This window comes from Triticum urartu, chromosome 7, assembly GCF_003073215.2.
Source record: "Triticum urartu cultivar G1812 chromosome 7, Tu2.1, whole genome shotgun sequence".
Classification (NCBI taxonomy): domain Eukaryota; kingdom Viridiplantae; phylum Streptophyta; class Magnoliopsida; order Poales; family Poaceae; genus Triticum; species Triticum urartu.
In genome coordinates this window covers 420,328,114-420,348,709 of record NC_053028.1, presented here as the reverse complement: position 1 = coordinate 420,348,709, position 20,596 = coordinate 420,328,114, and the positions used below count along the sequence as shown (strand labels likewise).

General features: G+C 44.2%; 1 non-coding gene across 1 annotated transcript; it reads left to right on the top strand.

Moving 5' to 3' along the window:
- Positions 1–19,713: 19,713 nt before the first annotated feature.
- TRNAY-GUA lies at positions 19,714–19,798 on the top strand. Its single transcript is given in 2 exon segments — positions 19,714–19,750; positions 19,763–19,798. It is a non-coding gene; the product is annotated as a tRNA-Tyr (tRNA).
- The last annotated feature ends 798 nt before the right edge of the window (positions 19,799–20,596 follow it).

The following is a 20,596-nucleotide window of genomic DNA, read 5'->3' as shown; positions in this document are numbered from 1 at the left end:
GAGAGTGTGAAGAGAGCAACTACAAGCGCTGAGGCTCCAGCATGTATATATATACTGGAGAGTGTGTGAAGAGTGCAAACCCTAGAAAACAAGCGCCGAGGCTGTAGCTTATACGTGATGAGGTGATTATACGGTCACTACGAGATCGTATAGCTTCGTATCCATCCATTTTGACCAGTCAAAGAATCCTCCTGGCACGAATTATGCTCAAGTGTAGTTATCAAACCCGAGACCTCAAGTTTGATGAGCGAACAGGCTAACCAGCTACACAACCCTCCCTTTATGTTCAACGAGAGGAAAATAACCTTTTATACATTCCTGCATTCGTGTGACAAGCATGCCATTTTTTGTGTGTGTGGGAGTCATTGGGATTTAAATCATAATCGTGTCATGTGCCTTTGGTGGTAAGACTATCCACAGTTGTGTAGAAATAATGCAGCCTTAGTCACCTTACCTCTCTCCACGTAGTACGTTGGGTCCCACGAGTCAGAGGGTGAAACAAACAAATTAATAAGAAAAATTAAAAGCGTCAGCGGTGTATCTTACCTCACACATCTCGCTACTACTCGGGAACACTGTCCAATTGATGCCTTTGTTCGCTCACGTACTATTTTAAGTGAATCCTTATTATAACATGCACACAATTTTGGGCACTTGTATTCGACCTAAGTCAGTGTGCCACCGTATCTCATACGACTCCCTCCGTCTAGGTGTAATAAGTCACGTTAGAAGGTGCAGCGGGACCAAGGTGCAAGCAGATTGGAGGAGAAGGAGAAACTGTTGACCGGTCATTCCTCCAATCAAAGCCCTGATTTCTGTCTCTAAACACAACAATTAATCCAAACAACTAAGAGATGTCATTTTAGCTACCATGCAGGGCCACGTATTAACTCACATGCAAACCGACTTTGATTTCTTGACTGATCAACGCGTAGTTGCGCTCCATGCATTGGGTTTCCGGGGGAGATAACAAGGCAGAGTAAGGAGCGTTTTGTTACATTGCTTAGGCTGGTCATAGTGGTAAGTAACTTGGACTAGTACAACATGCATATGTTACTAGTCTATGTTACTACTACATGAAGTTTGCCGTCGGAAGCGAGCCGATCTGGCTCTCCTGAGCTAGCAAGGTTTTTCTAGCCCACCCAAGCTAGCTGGCCCACAAAAGCTAACATATTTTAACAGTTACAAACGCCTAACTTTGCCCGGCTATGCTATAAGTTGCTCTTGCTAAGGATCCAAACGCTCCCTAAGTAACAACGCTCGCTAGCAACAAGGCTAGGAGGGGATTGAGATGCGAAGTTAATGGACGACGCCTAAACATTTTGGGAATATCTGATTTCCGTAGGATGACTTAACACCTAGACGGAGGGAGTACTACTCCTCAGTCCAGGTTTGATGGAATATTCGTCACCTCTTATCTTCTTGTACGTACTCCATTTGTATCTCACTTCTTGTGGCTTCGCACTCGCATGATTTTCCTATTCTATGAACCTATGTGTGCGTGTGTGTGTGCGTGTGTGTGTTTAACAGCATGTGTGTGTCAAAGAGAGCGACAGATCGACCTACTCCTACAGAGAGATGGTGTGTAGTGTAAGATTTTAGCTGCCAAACTCGGTGCATCCTCTCATTTCCGGGCGTCCGGTAGGGACAGGCGGACAGTTGCCACGCCCGCTCCTGACCAGCCTGGCCCACCCAAAGCCCCTCCATCGCCCGCGCGCGCTTCCGCCCGAAACGGTCAGTGCCGCATTCATGCCCGGGCAGAGCGGACGCGACCTCTCACTGGCGCCTGCGTTGAAGGGAGAAGCGGATTCAAGAGTGATGGTTGCTTCGTCCGTCCAACTTACTGCTGGGTCTATGTGATTTGACGGCTCATTGGTCATTATTACTGAGGTGGTAGGACTGCTGGATGTCCCACTCTTTCGGCGAAAGGAGGTACTAATAGATTATAATTTTCTCCATTCTTACGGCAGAGGAGTGCAAGAGCAGTGAAAACACGCAGGCTCAGTGATTACATGGCCCACCTCACACTATCACCATATTTTCTAGACACCGTGCGACACCTAACTCTTTACATAGTACTCCCTCTGTTCCTAAATATAAGTCTTTGTAGAGATTCCACTAGGTGGACTACGTACGGAACAAAATGAATGAATCTACACTTAAAATGCATCTATATACATCCGTATGTGGTTCATGGTGAAATCTCTACAAAGACTTATATTTAGGAACGGAGGAAGTACTTCTATAGTACGTAATGTAATTTATCAGCGAGATAGTACAATGCTATGAAGCTTCCAGCTTCTGTTACATGTATCTTGCGTCCAAGGTTGCCCGTTGCAACATTTCATCAAATACAAAGGAGACTAACATGCATGCTATTGCATCTCAATGATTGAAAGATCATAGCAAATATGTACTCCCTCCGTTCCAAAATAAGTGTCTCAACTTTATGCTGCATATAGAGCAAAATGAGTGAATCTGCACTCTAAAATATGTCTATATACATCAGTGTTTGGAGTATGTACTAGTAGTTCATATTGAAATCTACTAAAGGACATATATATTCCAAACAATATGATAATCTCTATAACCAAGGTAGTAGGGACGAGGAGTGAATGGACGGATTAGTAAATTTTTCTCCTCGTCCTGCGAGCCACCGCGCGCGTGGGCGAGGGAGCGGGCATAAGGTGTACAGTACTACTACTACTCATGCAGTCCCTAGCCATTGAAACAGATATAGCTAAAGAAAAAATGATCCATGCAGTCCCTAGCCCTTGAACCGTAAACCCTAACCAGGCTTTAATTTGCTGGCAACGTCGACGCTTCCTAAGAAATGAAGTTTGCAACCCTTTGACCATCGGATCATTTTGTGCAGTTTCACCAAAATCGAGATGAGCATCCCTATGGCAAAGAAATTTAAGAAGATTGATTAGAATAAGATTACTGGGACTAGTTGATGAGACATAAACTCATCACAAATACAGTACGTAGAAGCCAGTAGAGATATGTGCGGGGCAAAGAAGTAGAGAAATATCCACATGGAGTGATGTGGGCAGCTAGAGCAGTGGTGCAAGCCGGCTGTAAAGGGCATTGTACCTGAGGGATGTCGGGCGTAACTCAACCTAGAGGAGGGGGCGGGAGGAGGCAACTACCCACGTCGCGGTAGTGAGCAATGGACAAAGGCAACCTCACCGGCTTTGTGAGAGAGAATGGCGGGGACCCCTGATCGGGACGTGCCGACAGTGGGTTTTCGCCGTCGGCGACGGCGACCGCATCTACACTAAGCATCCACCCCTTCCCTCAGCGGACGTGATCCGCCGGGATGTTAGAGATGTGGCCACAGTGGTTTTGTGCGAGAGAGTGTGAAAACTGAAGAGAGCAACCCCAGAAAGCAACTGTGTAGGCTCGTCCTGCCTATGTATATACTGGAGCGGTTTCCTTTTCTCTCCATATGAACCTATTTATATTGCATACGTTCCACTGAAGAAAAAAACTTTATTTATAAATGACGCAGCACCTACTACTCATTCTCCTATAAACCTTGCGCTTGGCATCTCCAAACTATTAACCTTGCGATTGGCTCTTCGCCTCTTTGGGAAGTTGAGCAATAATGGTACTGCAGTATATATCATTCTGGATATATGAGACCAAATGAATTGATGCACGTCCACCATGTGGCGAGGGTCAAGGGGCAAGGGCGAGTGTGTACTATTATGTCCGTTTCAATATGTACTACATATGGAGCAAAATGAGTGAATCTACACTCTAAAATACGTCTATATACATCAGTGTTTGGAGTATGTACTAGTAGTTCATATTGAAATCTACTAAAGGACATATATTCCAAACAATATGATAATCTCTCTAACCAAGGTAGGGACGAGGAGTAAACGGAGGGAGTACTAGTAAAATTTTCTCCTCATCCTGCGAGCCACCGCGTGCGTGGGCGAGGGAGCGGGCGTACCAAGCAAGCTTCTCCTCATTCTGCGAGTTGACGGGACACATCAAAAGTACTCCAGTGTATAGAGCCTTGCCTCTAAGCTGGGCCACACATGGTTTGCCTCTTTTTTAACATAACGCGTCAAGTCACAATTTGTTTGTTCACCCGTGGTAGACGATCATCCCTCCATCTAGTGGGCAACCAGTACATGTGTCAAGTTACCACGTGAGCTGCCTTTTCGTACAGAAATGAGCTCCACCATGTACCCGCGCAGGTGTGGTTGGGAAAGAGACGGGAGTACGTGCGTTGTGCGTGCACCTCTTCTCTTCGTGCACGTCCCCCACCTACGTGGGTGTGTGAGAGAGATACAAACCTAGACAAATGGCTTGTGCGTTCGTGAGTGCTTTTTGTTTGGGGGGGTTGATTTCGTGAATGTATTTGTGGGAATATGTGTCGATGACATCTCAAACAAAATTTTGCATGCAATGTGTGTGAAATGGAGGCCTATCCATATCATATATAGAGGGTCGGGCGATCCATGAGAAGAGAGGGAGGGGTCATAGATATCGATAGAGTCGAAGAGAGGATCAAGTGGGTGGGTGCGAGATCGATGAAGAGAGCCATCGAAATTGTGTGTGTGTGCAAGTCAAAGATATAGGGCGACTGACCTAGCTACCGGAACGTCAGAGGGCACAGGTCAAGTTTGTGTGTGGCAGGGAGACATGACTAGAGCGCTCGATGTATCGGTGTGTGTGTGTGTGGGAGGGGTGGGGGAGGGGTAGGAAGAGGCCTAACTATAGAGGTAGAACGACTCGTATATGTGTTGAGAAGGAGAGACCCAGCTATGTCTTGAGGGAGATCGGTCGACGTCCATACATAACTGAAGGACGGGAAATAGGATGGGACAGAGAGAGAGAGGAGAGAGAGAGGGAGGGAGAGGGGTGGAGTGCTGGATGGGTGATGGATTTGCTTCTCGAAGATGGTGGGAGAGGCCTACTAGACAAACTGAGGGTGGAACTGAAATATTATCAATAAGAGTGGGGATGTGTTTCTGTGTGTGCCTGTGCGTGATAGATTTGTCGGGACACATCCATGGATGATGAAGGGGAACCATGTGTTTGGTAAGCAAACCTAACTAGATCGGTAGATCAATTGTTGTTTGTCGGAGGAAGGGAGAGACACAACTAATTATGTAGATCGATCGACACGTGGGGAAAAACGAGTTATAAGGACCTAGCTAGCTATATGTATAGCGGGAGATCAGTCGGTGTACGTCCATTTGTTAGAGGCAAATAAGGCCCGGCGAGATGGATGGACAAAGAGAATGGAGCTAGGAGGTGGTGCGAGAGGCCCAGCTACTAGCTAGATAGGGGGAGGAGTGTGCGGTTGTGAGATCGATGAAGACCGTATGAGAGACATGAGGCAAGGACACATAAAGGAGGAGATTGAAGGTGCGTGTGTATGTTGTAGGCAGACATCGCTGGAGAGGTTTATCGATCGATGTGTGTCGGAAAGGAGTTGTGGATACTATGGGAGAATGACCTAAAGAAAAAAATGAATGTGTGCGATGGATAGAATGCTGAGGGAGTGGGAGGGCGAGGAGGGCGTGTGCATGCACGAGAGAAAGTTAGTGGTAGCTACAAAGGTTAGAGGATTGTGTGGTTGTAAGAGACTAACAAAGATCATAATTTGATATGAAAGTGGATTCATATATTTGAACAGGAGATCATAGTGTTCTAAACATATGCATGCATGAATATAGCGGTGATACACGTGTTGTGGTTTTGCACATGTTATACCATAATGTGATAATGTATGGCATTTGCAACTCACAGCTAAATGTCGAACAATCTAAACCATACTATACATCGAACAATCTCACATTTTATTTGAATTTGTGATAATGTGTGGCGTTTGCAGCTTACAACTAAATATCGAACAATCTAAACAATACTATATATCGAACATTCTCACATTTTATTTGAATTTGTGGTAATGTGTGGTGTTTGCAACTCACATCTAAATACTTGTAGGCGTAGGGGGCGGGGCACCATACATAATGTGATAAACATATTATACATATGAGACATGGTTTAGTTTGTGAAGATCTAGCTAGAGCTTGAAATGTACTATGATTTGAAATCAACATAAAGTGGATTCAAAAAAATCGAGTTCGAGTTCATATAGTACACATAGTTCATATGTAACTCGAGACTAATCATGTGGTGTGCTGTGAAAATAATACACAAACGATGGTTTAACTTGACAATAATGACGATTGTAGATCTTATTAAAATATAGAAACGAATTCAAATGCTTTGACTTCACAACAATCATTATTGTAGATCTTACTCAAATAGAGAAATGAATTCAAATTTAGTTCATATTGAAGCGGTAGTATATACGTTTGGAATGCATTAAAACGTTCATTTGAGTACTATGTTGCATGCATTATACACGTAGCGAAATATTTTAATTGAATATAACATGAATTCAAAGTTTTGAACGACATTTGTAGTGCGAATTGATTTGGTACAGTACATGTTAGGCTTGTCCGGAAATTTCAACCCGCGCCTTGTTAGCCCGAAATATTTAAGATATATCTTTGTCTCATTGTGCTCCGACAACTCCCTCCATCTCAACCCGCACCTTGCTATTCCAAAATTACAACGCGCGCGAAAACTCCCACCTCCTGTGAAATCCCGACACGAGAAATGCCCGTGATACCCCTAAACCAAAAGAACTGCCTCAAATCGGTGGGGGTACTTTCGTAACTTACCCCACATTTCAGACAAGCGCATCCCTAAGCCATGGTTCCCCACTCCCATCCCATCTACCCACCCATTCGTACACCGAGGCTGGGAAAACCCGCGAAGCCCCACACCCTCCTCCGTCCGCCACCCAACCGGAGCCTCTTCCCCGATGACCTCATCCACAGCAACACCTCGACGTCCCTCATCCATCGTACCAGATGAGGATCCGTCGTCAATCTGGTCGTCCCGCCGGTTCAGCCACCCCGTCCCTCGATGTTCCCCTCGTCTTTTGTGCCACCTCCATTCCCACACCGTCGTCTATACCTGCACCACCGGAAGAGCATCATCATCACCGTTTCCTCGGATGAAGCTGCGGCCTAATCGGCGCCACCAAAGAGGTTGTACACTAATCGCCGCATTTTCTTCTTGATTCGATCTCACGGTGCTGCCAGCGCTCGGTCCCGAGCCGACACGGTGCGGCTCCATCCACGGCGGCGTCGCCGGCCACTTCCTCCACGGCGTCGCTCCCTCGGCGGCGGCGGCCACATCAGTAGGAGCTGCTGCTGCTTTAGCTCTCGCTCGCACTGCTGCTCTCGCTCTTGCTTGCGATGTTGCTCCGATTTAGCTACACTTCAGTCGAACGAATCGACTTTTGGGTCAGTCGATTTTCAGGGGGTGGGGAGCTCGCCGGAGTTAAGGAAGAACCATCCGCAGCAGGGAGGGGGGCTCGCCGAAGAGGTACTCCACTATCTATCTTAGGGTTCAGGGTGGGGGCGGTGGTCGCCGGCGGTGGTGGGGCGGTGGCGTGGGGATCACCGGAGAAAAAGCTCGGCACAGGGGGGGCCTACAGGGATGGCCGGGGCAGCGGCGGACTGGCGGTGGGGAGTGTTATCGGGGCGGGCGGGGCGGCGCACCGCCGGCCGCGGGCGGCAGGGGGCGGCTGTTTGGCCGGTGGTGGCTGGCGGCTCAGGGGGGTGGAGGTTGAAGATGAACTACAGGCCCTTGATTTCGTATCCAACGGCTGCAAAATCGACTGACCGGAGATGAAAAATTCAGTCGACTGACGTGTAGCCTCACCTCTAGTGCATTCAGTTTCGACAGTAAAATTCAGTTTCGACAGCAAAATTCAGTTTCAACGGTTAAGTTCAGTTTCGGTAGTTAAATTCAGTTTCGACAGTTAAGTTCAGAGATGAGCGGCTGATGTATACATCTAGCACTTTGTGGTTATGTATTTTACGTCATCTATTGGAGATGATATTAGAATTCCACGCAGGTTAGCATTGTCTCTCTTGTCCTGCTTCAGCCTCGGCGTCGTACAACTCACCGGAGCTGCTCCAACGACGAAACCCTCCATCATAGCGGAGCAGTACCTCGGGCTCCATCTCCAGACACCTAAGATCTTCTTCCCCTCCTCCGATAGCCAAGTCAGCCGGAGCATCCTCACCGGCCAACCCAATCACGCTGAGATCAACATGGCTTCGCCAAAGAGGTTGTACACTTGTTGCATATCTTTTTTACTCTACATGTTATATATATTGTCCACTGAGCACACGGAGTAACGGGAAATACGATCATTTTATCCTACTATATGACAAGCAGTGAGGTACCAGGCAACTTAGCTATCCATGATGGACTCTCTTGAACGCCATCATTATTTATCTCTGCGCGTTTGAGTTGTGCATTTGTCGATTGCCCTGGGAGTTGAGCTAGTAGGGCAGTGGCCTGGGTCCAAAGTAATAGAAGTAGCACAAAAACATTTTTTTAGTGTAGGCTTTTCCTTGCTCAAGCCTGCCTACTGGAATCGTCAGTGCTTGAAAGGAAAAGTGAATGAAAAACATAGGAATTCGAAAGTTTCATATGGTACTACTTTTCATGAATTTGGTGCAAAGGAATGGAGCAAAGAAAAACTGTAGGATTTGTTCGTTTAGTGACTCCTTGAAAGAAAAACTGTAGGAATTTTAATTTCCACTTGTCCTCCTTTTCAAATTCCTATTCATGAAGCACAAGACTAAGAGGTAGTAGCATAATAGCATTATAACCGTACATTTTCTTGTGGTTTGACTTAATCTCACCATGCTTATTTGCATCCTGTGATCTTCCCATTCTTGTGAACCAAACACCCAGATTGGCAGAAATCCTCTGTTTTTAAATTCTCTGTTTTGCACGTGCATTCCTATCCTATTCCTATCTATTTCCTATCCCTGCATTGTTAGAATCCTAAAATTCAAACAAGCCCTTACACAATTACTTCTATTACAGATATGTGTCAAAGAAAACCTTGTGTGGTTTGTCCTGCTCCTGCGGTGCTGTGTTCCACCCTAGCTCAGTTGCTCCAACGACGAAAGGGTTCACCACAGCAGGGATCCGCTCTCCAGACTGTCTTTCGCCGCCTCAGATCTTCTTCCCCGCCGCTGGCAGCCACGACAACTGCATTACCATCATCAACTGAGCAGATGACCTTGAGGACTACATGGGTCCGCAAGAGAGGTCGCACTCTTCCGTGTCTGCTTACGTTATGCGTCGCTTAATATGATGACATGCTACTTTATCGTGGTGTTCACCTATTAGACTCTGAGTCAGGTCCAAACTTATGATGAAACTTGAGTTTTTAAATGGTTGTGGGGTACATATTGGGGCAGCAATCCGTATTATCTGTCTACTATCTGGTTAATCTCGGGTGTCTACTATGAGTTTCATGTTGGGTGCAAACAAACATTAAAGGAGCCATTATCTGTATTTTTTAACTAAAGCTATTAGCTGCCTGCTATCATTGGTTTTGGGTCTATCCATAGTTTGCTACCATCACTCTGGATTTGTGCATGCACTCCTTACATAATCTCACTATGTTTTATTCCTATGCATGTCAGATATTGTACACAATGGAACTGAACATGTAGAGAAAAAGAGACGAGCCTTGCGTGGCAATAAAATTTCATGCAGACGTCGCTCCATGGTGGGCGCAAAGGAAGCCCCCCCTCCACCCATTCCGGATCGTAATCAAGAGGAAGATAACTGTTCTAAGGGGGATTCAGAAGCAGAAGACCACTCCAATTTACCTCATGAGTTCTTCGCTCTAACTTGGCATGCTGATGTTGGTTATATCATGCATATGGTGCCTTGCATTGCTTACTTTATACATCAAATATGTCAACTGCTTAGTTTAGACATGCTTTGTGTGAATGCCATCTATTTAGTTTATTCATCGTTTATGTGAATTATGCAATGCCATCTTGTTTAGCCAGGCATCATATATGTGAATTTTGCAATGCCATCCTGCTTAGCCAGTCATCTTATATGTGAATTATATCAGATCATCCTTTTTTTTGTTACGTATTACATTTGTCAACAATGTTAGGACATTCAACTACTCTTCGTGTGCATCAGCCATTTGTCACGGTGATGGAAAATTCTGGAGTGAAAACAAGGTCTTCAGAGCAGACTATGCTATCTGACAAAGCACATATCTCGCTGGTTACGGATAGCTCCTCAGAGGAGGATTCAGAGACAGATGACCAGTCCTATTTCCCCCGAGGTGTATGCTCTAATTAACTTGGCAGGGTTATGTTTCTCATATCGTGCGTATGGTGTCTTGCATTGTGATGTCATTTGATTAGTTTAGACATGCTTTGTGTGAATGCCACCTGTTTAGTGTCTAATTACCATATATGTGAATTATGCATTGCCATCTTGTTGCAAGACATTATATATGTGAATTATGCAATGCTATCTTGTTGCAAAGGCATTATATATGTGAATTATGCAATGCCATGCTGTTGAGCCAATCATCATGTATGTGAATTATATCATGCTATCATTTTTTTGTATTACGTGTTCCATTTGTCGACAACGTTTGTATATTCAACTACTCTTCCTGTGCATCAGCCATTTGAAGCGGTGATGGAAGTATCTGGAATGAAAACAAGGTATTCAGAGCAGACAATGCTACCTGCTGAAGCAGACATCTTGCTGGATACAGAGAGCTCCTCAGAGGAGGATTCGGAGACTGATGACCAGTCCTATTTCCCCCCTGAGGTCTATGCTCAAACTTGGCAGGGTTATATTACCCATGTCATGCATGTTGTCTTGCATTGCTTAGTTTTTACATCATATATGGATTTCCATCTGCTTACTTGCTTACAATATAAATCATATATTTGAATTATATCATGCCATCATGTTTACATACACAACATCTATCTGAATTATGGCATGGCAACCCATTTAATAAATACATCATATAGTTATATCATCTCATCTTGTTTAGTGTTTACAGCCATCATATTTTGAATTATGTCATTCTATCCGGGAATTATATCATGCTATCATGTTTCCATAGGCGGCATGTATGTGAATTATGGCATGCCAACCTGTTTAATAAACACATTATATAGTTATATCATGTCATCCTCTTTACATAGTCATCATATTTTGAACTATGTCTTTCCATCTTTTTTAGTTAGCCATCATAATGTGAAATTGTATCATGCTATCATGTTTAGTTAGCCATCATATATGTGAAATTGTGTCATGCTATCCTGTTTGGTTAGAAAACATAAATGTGAATTATTGCATGCCCTCTTTTATTCCCCACTATCCATTGCACCTATCTATCATACAATGTATGTACATTCAATTACTTTTCTTGTTTATCAGCCATTTGAATTGGAGAGGGTGATGGCAGTATCTAAGGGAGTAAGAACACGGTCTTCAGAAAAGATAGTGCTACCAGTTGATGCAGATAGAACCACGATTGTACTTGCCCAAGAACCAGCCCCACCACACATAACCCAGACTCTCGCAAATTGTACCCCTACCCAGTTGGACAGAGAACCAGCTACACCCCTTCTAACCCCAACCCCAGCAGATAGTAACCCAGTTCCAGTTGACACAGCACCGTCTCCACCACAGAGCACCCAAACACGAGCAGTTAGTAAGGGAACTGCAGTGCCCAAAGCACGAAGACCACCACTCTGAATCCCAACTCAACTCTTAAAGGAGAAGAAGAATTGTTCTCAGGTCAGGTTATGTAGCTATGGTTCATACTCCTTTGCTCTTGCATCACTGTATTTACTCAGACCAACTATTTTCAAATTTGAAGGATGGAATTGAAACTCCAATGGCGCAACAGGTATGTTTTAAACTTGTTTCTTTAACTGATTTGCTGTTCTAACTTGCCCTATATTGATTTCAGTTTCAATTGAATAAACAGTTATGTTCTCATGTCATGCACATTACAAGTGTCTCTATAGTTTCCCACACTTATATTTTGTCTATTCTGCTTTGTCTTGAACAAATATTATTTGAACTGTGTCTCTATCTTGATTTGGCAACAAAAACTAGAATGATATAGACCATAAAGTGACCATGGTACATAGATGTATGTTTGTTTCATGTTGTTATCCTGTGCACTTTACTACTGAACTGATTTACCAAAATGAGTTTTGTATACAACATGGTAAACCTGTGATGTGTCTGCTTGTTTCTCTTTTAGAATGCGGACAAAATATTGGAGAACAATACCCTGTTATGCAATTGTGAAAGAAGTAATGCAGATAAGGTTCAAGATAGTGAGACATCCGTGTTGGTCTCCAAGAAAGCTGATAAAAACTACCTTGATGACAGTGAGAGAACCCAGAAGTCCTGTCTTGATGTAGTGTTCGAGTTACTAGCCACTACTGCTGGCACAAGCTCTTTGAACCCGCTATCTGAATCAGTTCGTCTTCTTGAGTCTCAGCTTCAAGTTGAAATACATCGATCAGATGTGTCGTGACGGGAAGCTGAAGGACTGAGGAAGTCCCTGCAGAATTCAGACGCATACTTTCTGGTGCAACAGCAAGCGCTGGAGGATTTAAGCGCCAAACAAGAGAAAGTTAATAAGCTTGCTAAGCATCTTGCCAGCATTATGGGTACCCAGGATATTGTTTCTTGAGATCTTCTGAAGTGGTTTCAGTTCTGGACTTGTTTTGTTGCAGCGTTTATTTGCACTGGTCGCCAACTTTGACAACCAGTGTATATGATATGCTGCTTTGTTCCCTATATTTGCACTGGTGGCGAACTTTGATGCCCAGTGGATGTAATATGTGTAATAGCCGTGATAGCCTAGCGTAAGTTGCTTGCTTATTTATTTCCTTGTTGTCTTGTTTATTTGTTTGCTTGTAGTCAGTGTTGTTCTTTTTCCGCGGTTTGCTAGTGGCCGCAATAACCTATTTTTTAAAACTAGGCCACAATAACCATGGGCTACATATTTATTGTAGTGACACTGGGCCTTCTACGGGCCGTAGAAACAATGGGCCTTCTACGGGTCGTATCATCAATGGGCCTTCTATGGGCCGTATCATCAATGGGCCTTATACGGGCCGTATGATCGATTGCCCAAACATGGGCCAATAACATACCACTTTATGGCCGTAAACCGGCTTGAGTTGGAATCGTCCATTCATGGGCCGACCATAATGGGCCGTCGTTAATCGACCGTATTTGATGACGCTATGAAAACGGCCCAACGTATTAACGGGCCGACTGTAAGCACGGGCTGAATTTGGCCCACAAGCAGAAAATGACAGTAATGGTCCGTAAGTAACCGAATATCCGAATGCTGGAAATGAGCCCAAGCATAAATGAGCCCTGAGAAGGACGAAAGATAACATGGGCTGGAAACGGCCCAACGGAATAATGGGCCGTTAATGGGTATAAAGTGATACACTGTTCATTACGGGCCAGTTTTACCACGGGCCGTTAATGGGCCGAGGGTTACTAAGGGCCTCATATGGGCCAAAAGACGTCATGGGCCATACATGGGCTGGAAGTTAAAACGGGCTGGAATTATATTGGATGGCCCAGATGACGCTACTAGGCCTAATTCGGATAGGCCGTAAACGGGCCCTGGGTTAGCGGGTTGTAAATGGGCTATATGCGAATAGGTCATTAACAGGCTTGTCGTGGGCCGGCCCGCCACCTTTTGACCAAGTCAAATGGGTCGGCCTTTTCACAGGAATGGGCCTCTATTGGGCCGTGCCACGTGTCGACGTATCATAGGCACTTTGGGTCCAATGAGTGGATGACATCTATCCCAACGGTTAGCCGACACGTGTTTCCTCCAGCCAATGATGATTTTACACATGGAAAATCCCCATTGGTCGGGGTTGTTAACGGGTTATCGGATCCAAAACCGGACCCGATAGCTTAACGGCGTTCCGTTACGGTGGATGCCACGTGTCGGTCACCCTTGACGAAAGCACTTCTATGACGCGCGATTTATCGTCATGGAAGTGGACACTTTCGTGATGATAATTTTGGTAATGTCATGGAACACTTCTACGACAGCACAAGTATGACTATCTTGATTCTATCATAAAATTTTCATGGATGTACATGCATGACAGAAAACGTGACCTACTGTGACAAACACGTATCATCGCGGAAGTATATTTTTTTTCTAGTGTTATCAGTCTGAAGCTTTTTCACATAAGCTTTGCAGCCCCAAACTTTAAGAAATGACAACTTGGGTTTCTTGCCAAACCACAGTTCATAAGGTGTCATATCGACGAATTTAGATGGTGCCCTATTTAATGTGAATGCAGCTGTCTCTAAAGCGTGACCCCAAAATGATAGTGGTAAATCAGTGAGAGACATCATAGATCGCACCATATCTAGTAAAGTACGATTACGACGTTCAGACACACCATTACGCTGTGGTGTTCCAGGTGGCGTGAGTTGCGAAACTATTCCGCATTGTTTCAAATGAAGTCCAAACTCATAACTCAAATATTCGCCTCCACGATCAGATCGTAGAAACTTGATTTTCTTGTTACGATGATTTTCTACTTCACTCTGAAATTCTTTGAACTTTTCAAATGTTTCAGACTTATGTTTCATCAAGTAGATATACCCATATCTGCTCAAATCATATGTGAAGGTCAGAAAATAATGATACCCGCCGCGAGCCTCAACACTCATCGGACCGCATACATCAGTATGTATTATTTCCAGTAAGTCAGTTGCTCGCTCCATTGTTCCGGAGAACGGAGCCTTAGTCATCTTGCCTATGAGGCATGGTTCGCAAGCATCAAGTGATTCATAATCAAGTGATTCCAAAAACCATCAACATGGAGTTTCTTCATGCGGTTTACACTAATATGACCTAAACGGCAGTGCCACAAATAAGTTGCACTATCATTATTAACTTTGCATCTTTTGGCTTCAATATTATGAATATGTGTATCACTACGATCAAGATTCAATAAACCATTTATATTGAGCGTATGACCATAGAAGGTTTTATTCATGTAAATAGAACAAGAATTATTCTTTGACTTAAATGAATAGCCGTATTGCAATAAACATGATCCAATCATATTCATGCTCAACACAAACACCAAATAACATTTATTTTAGGTTCAACACTAATCCCGAAGGTAAAGGGAGTGTGTGATGGTGATCTTATCAACCTTGGAATCACTTCCAACACACATCATCACCTCGCCCCTAACTAGTCTCTGTTTATTTTGCAACTCCCGTTTCGAGTTAGTACTCTTAGCAACTAAACCAGTATCACATACCGAGGGGTTGCTATAAACACTAGTAAAGTACACATCAATAACATGTATATCCAATATAGCTTTGTTCACTATGCCACCCTTCTTATCCGCCAAGTATCTAGGGCAGCTCCACTTCCAGTGACCATTTCCTTTGCAGTAGAAGCACTCAGTTTCAAGCTTGGGTCTAGCTTTGGGCTTCTTCACAGGAGTGAAAACTTGTTTATCATTCTTCTTGAAGTTCCCTTTCTATCCCTTTGCCCTTTTCTTCAAACTAGTGGTCTTGTTAACCATCAACACTTGATGCTTTTCTTGATTTCTACCTTCGCTGATTTTAGCATCACGAAGAGCTTGGGAATTGTTTTCGTTATCCCTTGCATATTACAGTTCATCACGAAGTTCTAGTAACTTGGTGATAGTGACTAGAGAACTTTGTCAATTACTATCTCATCTGGAAGATTAACTCCCACTTGATTCAAGCAATTGTAGTACCCAGACAATCTGAGCACATGCTCACTGGTTGAGCTATTCTCCTCCATCTTGTAGGAAAAGTACTGTCAGAGGTCTCATACCTCTTGACACGGGCATGAGTATGAAATACCAATTTCAACTCATGGAACATCTTATATGCTCCATGGCGTTCAAAAATTTTGAAGTCCCGGTTCTAAGCCGTAAAGCATGGTGCACTAAACTATCAAGTAGTCATCATACCGAGCTTGTCAAACGTTCATAACATATGCATCTTCTCCTGCAATAGGTCTGTCACCTAGCGGTGCATCAAGGACATAATTCTTCTATGCAGCAATGAGGATAATCCTCGGATCACGGACCTAGTCCGCATCATTGCTACTATCATCTTTCAACATAGTTTTTCTCTAGGAACATATCAAAAAAAGACGGGGAGCTACATCGCGAGCTATTGATCTACAACATAGTTATGCAAATACTATCAAGACTAAGTTCATGATAAATTAAAGTTCAATTAATCAAATTACTAAAGAACTCCCACTTAGATAGACATCCCTCTAATCATCTAAGTGATCACGTGATCCATAACAACTAAACCATGTCCGATCATCACGTGAGATGGAGTAGTTTTCAATGGTGAACATCTCTATGTTGATCATATCTACTATGTGATTCATGTTCGACCTTTCGGTCTCAGTGTTGCGAGGCCATATCTGCATATGCTAGGCTCGTCAAGTTTAACCCGAGTATTCTACGTGTGCAAAACTGGCTTGCACCCGTTGTATATGAACGTAGTGCTTATCACACCCGATCATCACGTGGTGTCTCGGCACGATGAACTATAGAAACGGTGCGTACTCAGGGAGAACACTTATACCTTGAAATTTAGTGAGAGATCATCTTATAATGCTACCGCCGAACTAAGCAAAATAAGATGCATAAAGGATAAACATCACATGCAATCAAAATATGTGACATGATATGGCCATGATCATCTTGTTCCTTTGATCTCCATCTCCAAAGTACCATGATGATCTCTATCGTCACCGGCATGACACCATGATCTCTATCAACGTGTCTTCACATGGTCGTCTTGCCAACTATTGCTCTTGCAACTATTGTTATCGCATAGCGATAAAGTAAAGCAATTTATTTGGCGCTTGCATCTTATGCAATAAAGAGACAACCATAAGGCTTCTGCCAGTTGCCGATAACTTCAACAAAACATGATAATCTCATACAACAATTTATATCTCATCACATCTTGAACATATCACATCACAACATGCCCTACAAAAACAAGTTAGACGTCCTCTACTTTGTTGTTGCAAGTTTTACGTGGCTGCTACGGGCTGAGCAAGAACCGTTCTTACCTGCGCATCAAAAACCACAATGCGGTATAGTGATTGCATCAAAAACCACAACGCGGTATAGTGATTGCTTTTTGATCTTCAGAAAGAACCTTGTTCATTGAATCCGATTCAACTAAAGTTGGAGAAACAGACACCCACTAGCCACCTGTGTGCGAAGCACGTCGGTAGAACCAGTCTCGTGTAAGTGTACGCGTAATGTCGGTCTGGGCCGCTTCATCCAACAATGCCGCTAAATCAAGAATCAAATAGTGATGGCAAGCAATATGTATATACCCACGCCCACAACTCCTTTGTGTTCTACTCGTGCATATAACATCTACGCATAAACCTGGCTTGGATGCCACTGTTGGGGAACGCAGTAATTTCAAAAAAATTCCTACGCACACGCAAGATCATGGTGATGCATAGCAACGAGAGGGGAGAGTATCGTCTGCGTACCCTCGTAGACCGTAAGCAGAAGTGTTATGACAACGCAGTTGATGTAGTCGTACGTCTTCACGATCGACCGATCCAGCACCGAAGGTACGACACCTCCGCGATCTGCACACGTTCGGCTCAGTGACGTCCCGCGAACTCACGATCCAGTAGAGCTTCGAGGGAGAGTTCCGTCAGCACGACGGCATGATGACGGTGATGATGTTGCTACCGGAACAGGGCTTCGCCTAAGCACCGCTACGATATTATCGAGGTGGATTATGGTGGAGGGGGGCACAACACACGGCTAAAAGATCAATGATCAACTTGTGTGTCTATGGGGTGCCCCCTCCCCCGTATATAAAGGAGTGGAGGAGGGGAGGGGCCGGCCCTCTCTATGGCGCGCCCTAGGGGAGTCCTACCCCCACCGGGAGTAGGATTCCCCCCTTCCATGTAGTAGGAGTAGGAGAGAAGGAAGGGGAGGAGAGGAGAAAGGAAAGGGGGGCAGCCCCCTCCCAATTTGGATTGGGCTAGGGGGGTGCGTCTGCCACCTTTTCCTTCTCTCTCCTCTTTTACACTAAGGCCCAATAAGGCCCATATACTCCCTGGGGGGTTCCGGTAACCTCCCGGTACTCCGGAAAATGCCCGAACTCATCCGGAACCATTCCGATGTCCAAACATAGGCTTCCAATATTTCGATCTTTATGTCTCGACCATTTCAAGACTCCTCATCGTGTCCGTGATCAAATCCGGGACTTCGAACTACCTTCGGTACATCAAAACACATAAACTCGTAATATCGCTCGTCACCGAACGTTAAGTGTGCGGACCCTACGGGTTCGAGAACTATGTAGACATGAACGAGACATGTCTCCGGTCAATAACCAATAGCGGAACCTGGATGCTCATATTGGTTCCTACATATTCTACGAAGATCTTTATCGGTCAAACCGCATAACGATATACGTTGTTCCCTTTGTCATCGGTATGTTACTTGCCCGAGATTCGATCATCGGTATCTCAATACCTAGTTCAATCTCGTTACCGGCAAGTCTCTTTACTCGTTCCGTAATGCTACATCACGTAACTAACTCATTAACTACATTGCTTGCAAGGCTTATAGTGATGTACATTACCGAGAGGGCCCAGAGATACCTCTCCGACAATCGGAGTGACAAATCCTAATCTCGATCTATGCCAACTCAACAAGTACCATCGGAGACACCTGTAGAGCACCTTTATAATCACCCAGTTACGTTGTGACATTTGATAGCACACAAAGTGTTCCTCCGGTATTCGGGAGTTGCATAATCTCATAGTCAGAGGAACATGTATAAGTCATGAAGAAAGCAATAGTAATATACTAAACGATCAAATGCTAAGCTAACGAAATGGGTCAAGTCAATCACATCATTCTCTAATGATGTGATCCCGTTAATCAAATGACAACTCATGTCTATGGCTAGGAAACTTAACCATCTTTGATTCAACGAGCTAGTCAAGTAGAGGCATATTAGTGATACTCTGTTTGTCTATGTATTCACACATGTACTAAGTTTCCGGTTAATACAATTCTAGCATGAATAATAAACATTTATCATGATATAAGGAAATAAATAATAACTTTATTATTGCCTCTAGGGCATATTTCCTTCACGGTCGACATCCAACCTCGAACGACTAGGAAGGCAGCAGCTGCAATATTGCCTCGCACCATCGCCCCTCTATCTAGTGCGGCAGCCGACGCCACCCAAGAGCGGAGCTGGTGGGGCCACCATAACTGCCACCTCGAACATCGCCTCCTTAAGTCACCTCGGCTAGCCACCCCTGAAGCCAAGATGTGTGTCCAAGGACATGGCGCCAACATCTCGCGAGGAGAGAAGCCCTGTCTCCATCGTCCGTGAGCGGGTGGTTTCTGGCGGTTTCTTCCGGTGGTGGCAAGGGGAGTGATGAGGGGAGGGGAGGTCGGGGATGGTGATGCACTGATGCCCGCACCCCTTGGAGTGACACGGACACCAATAACAACTTGATTATTACTATGGCTACCCGCTATGTGCTTTACCCCCAGCTTGCCAAAATATAGTGCATCGTTTTTTAGGAGAAAATATATTGCATCTTAACGACAACATGCGTAGGATGACTTATAAGAAGTTTTCTAAGGCTCTATGCATTGGCTTGTTGTGCCCCGACTACAGGTGAATTATACAATTTCATTAATTCAGAGACACAGACCGACCTTAGCTCAGTTGGTAGAGCGGAGGACTGTAGTGTTGCAGATCAATCCTTAGGTCGCTGGTTCGAATCCGGCAGGTCGGAAATATTTTTTTAATTATTTGTTCTCAGTCCTATCGCTGTTATCTCCTTCCTCTCCTTTTTTTCGTTCTTTCTGTTTATAATCCTTTTTGTCATGTGATGTACTTTCGAAATATGTTCTCAGTCCTATCGCTGTTATCTCCTTCCTCTCCTTTTTTTCGTTCTTTCTGTTTATAATCCTTTTTGTCATGTGATGTACTTTCGAAATATGTTCCCAACAAATCAGAGAGATGTGCGGCAATATGTAGAAGTTGCCGCCGCAGACCCTAATCCTTTTTGTCATGTGATGTACTTTCGAAATATGTTCTCAGTCCTATCGCTGTTATCTCCTTCCTCTCCTTTTTTTCGTTCTTTCTGTTTATAATCCTTTTTGTCATGTGATGTACTTTCGAAATATGTTCTCAGTCCTATCGCTGTTATCTCCTTCCTCTCCTTTTTTTCGTTCTTTCTGTTTATAATCCTTTTTGTCATGTGATGTACTTTCGAAATATGTTCCCAACAAATCAGAGAGATGTGCGGCAATATGTAGAAGTTGCCGCCGCAGACCCGATCAATTCTGCTATAATGGGTAAAATCATCCCTTTGCCTTTTCTTGTCATGGTCATTCGGCCTGCCCTTGGAGATCAACATGAAATCCATGCAGATGTAGCCATCAACCCAACATCTATCTCCACAGTATATTGCATCTTAGGATATATGCAAGATACTCCCTCCGGTCCCAAAATACTCGTCAAAGAAATAGATGTATCTAGACATATTTTAGTGCTAGATACATCCAATTTTATCACACAGAGGGAGTAT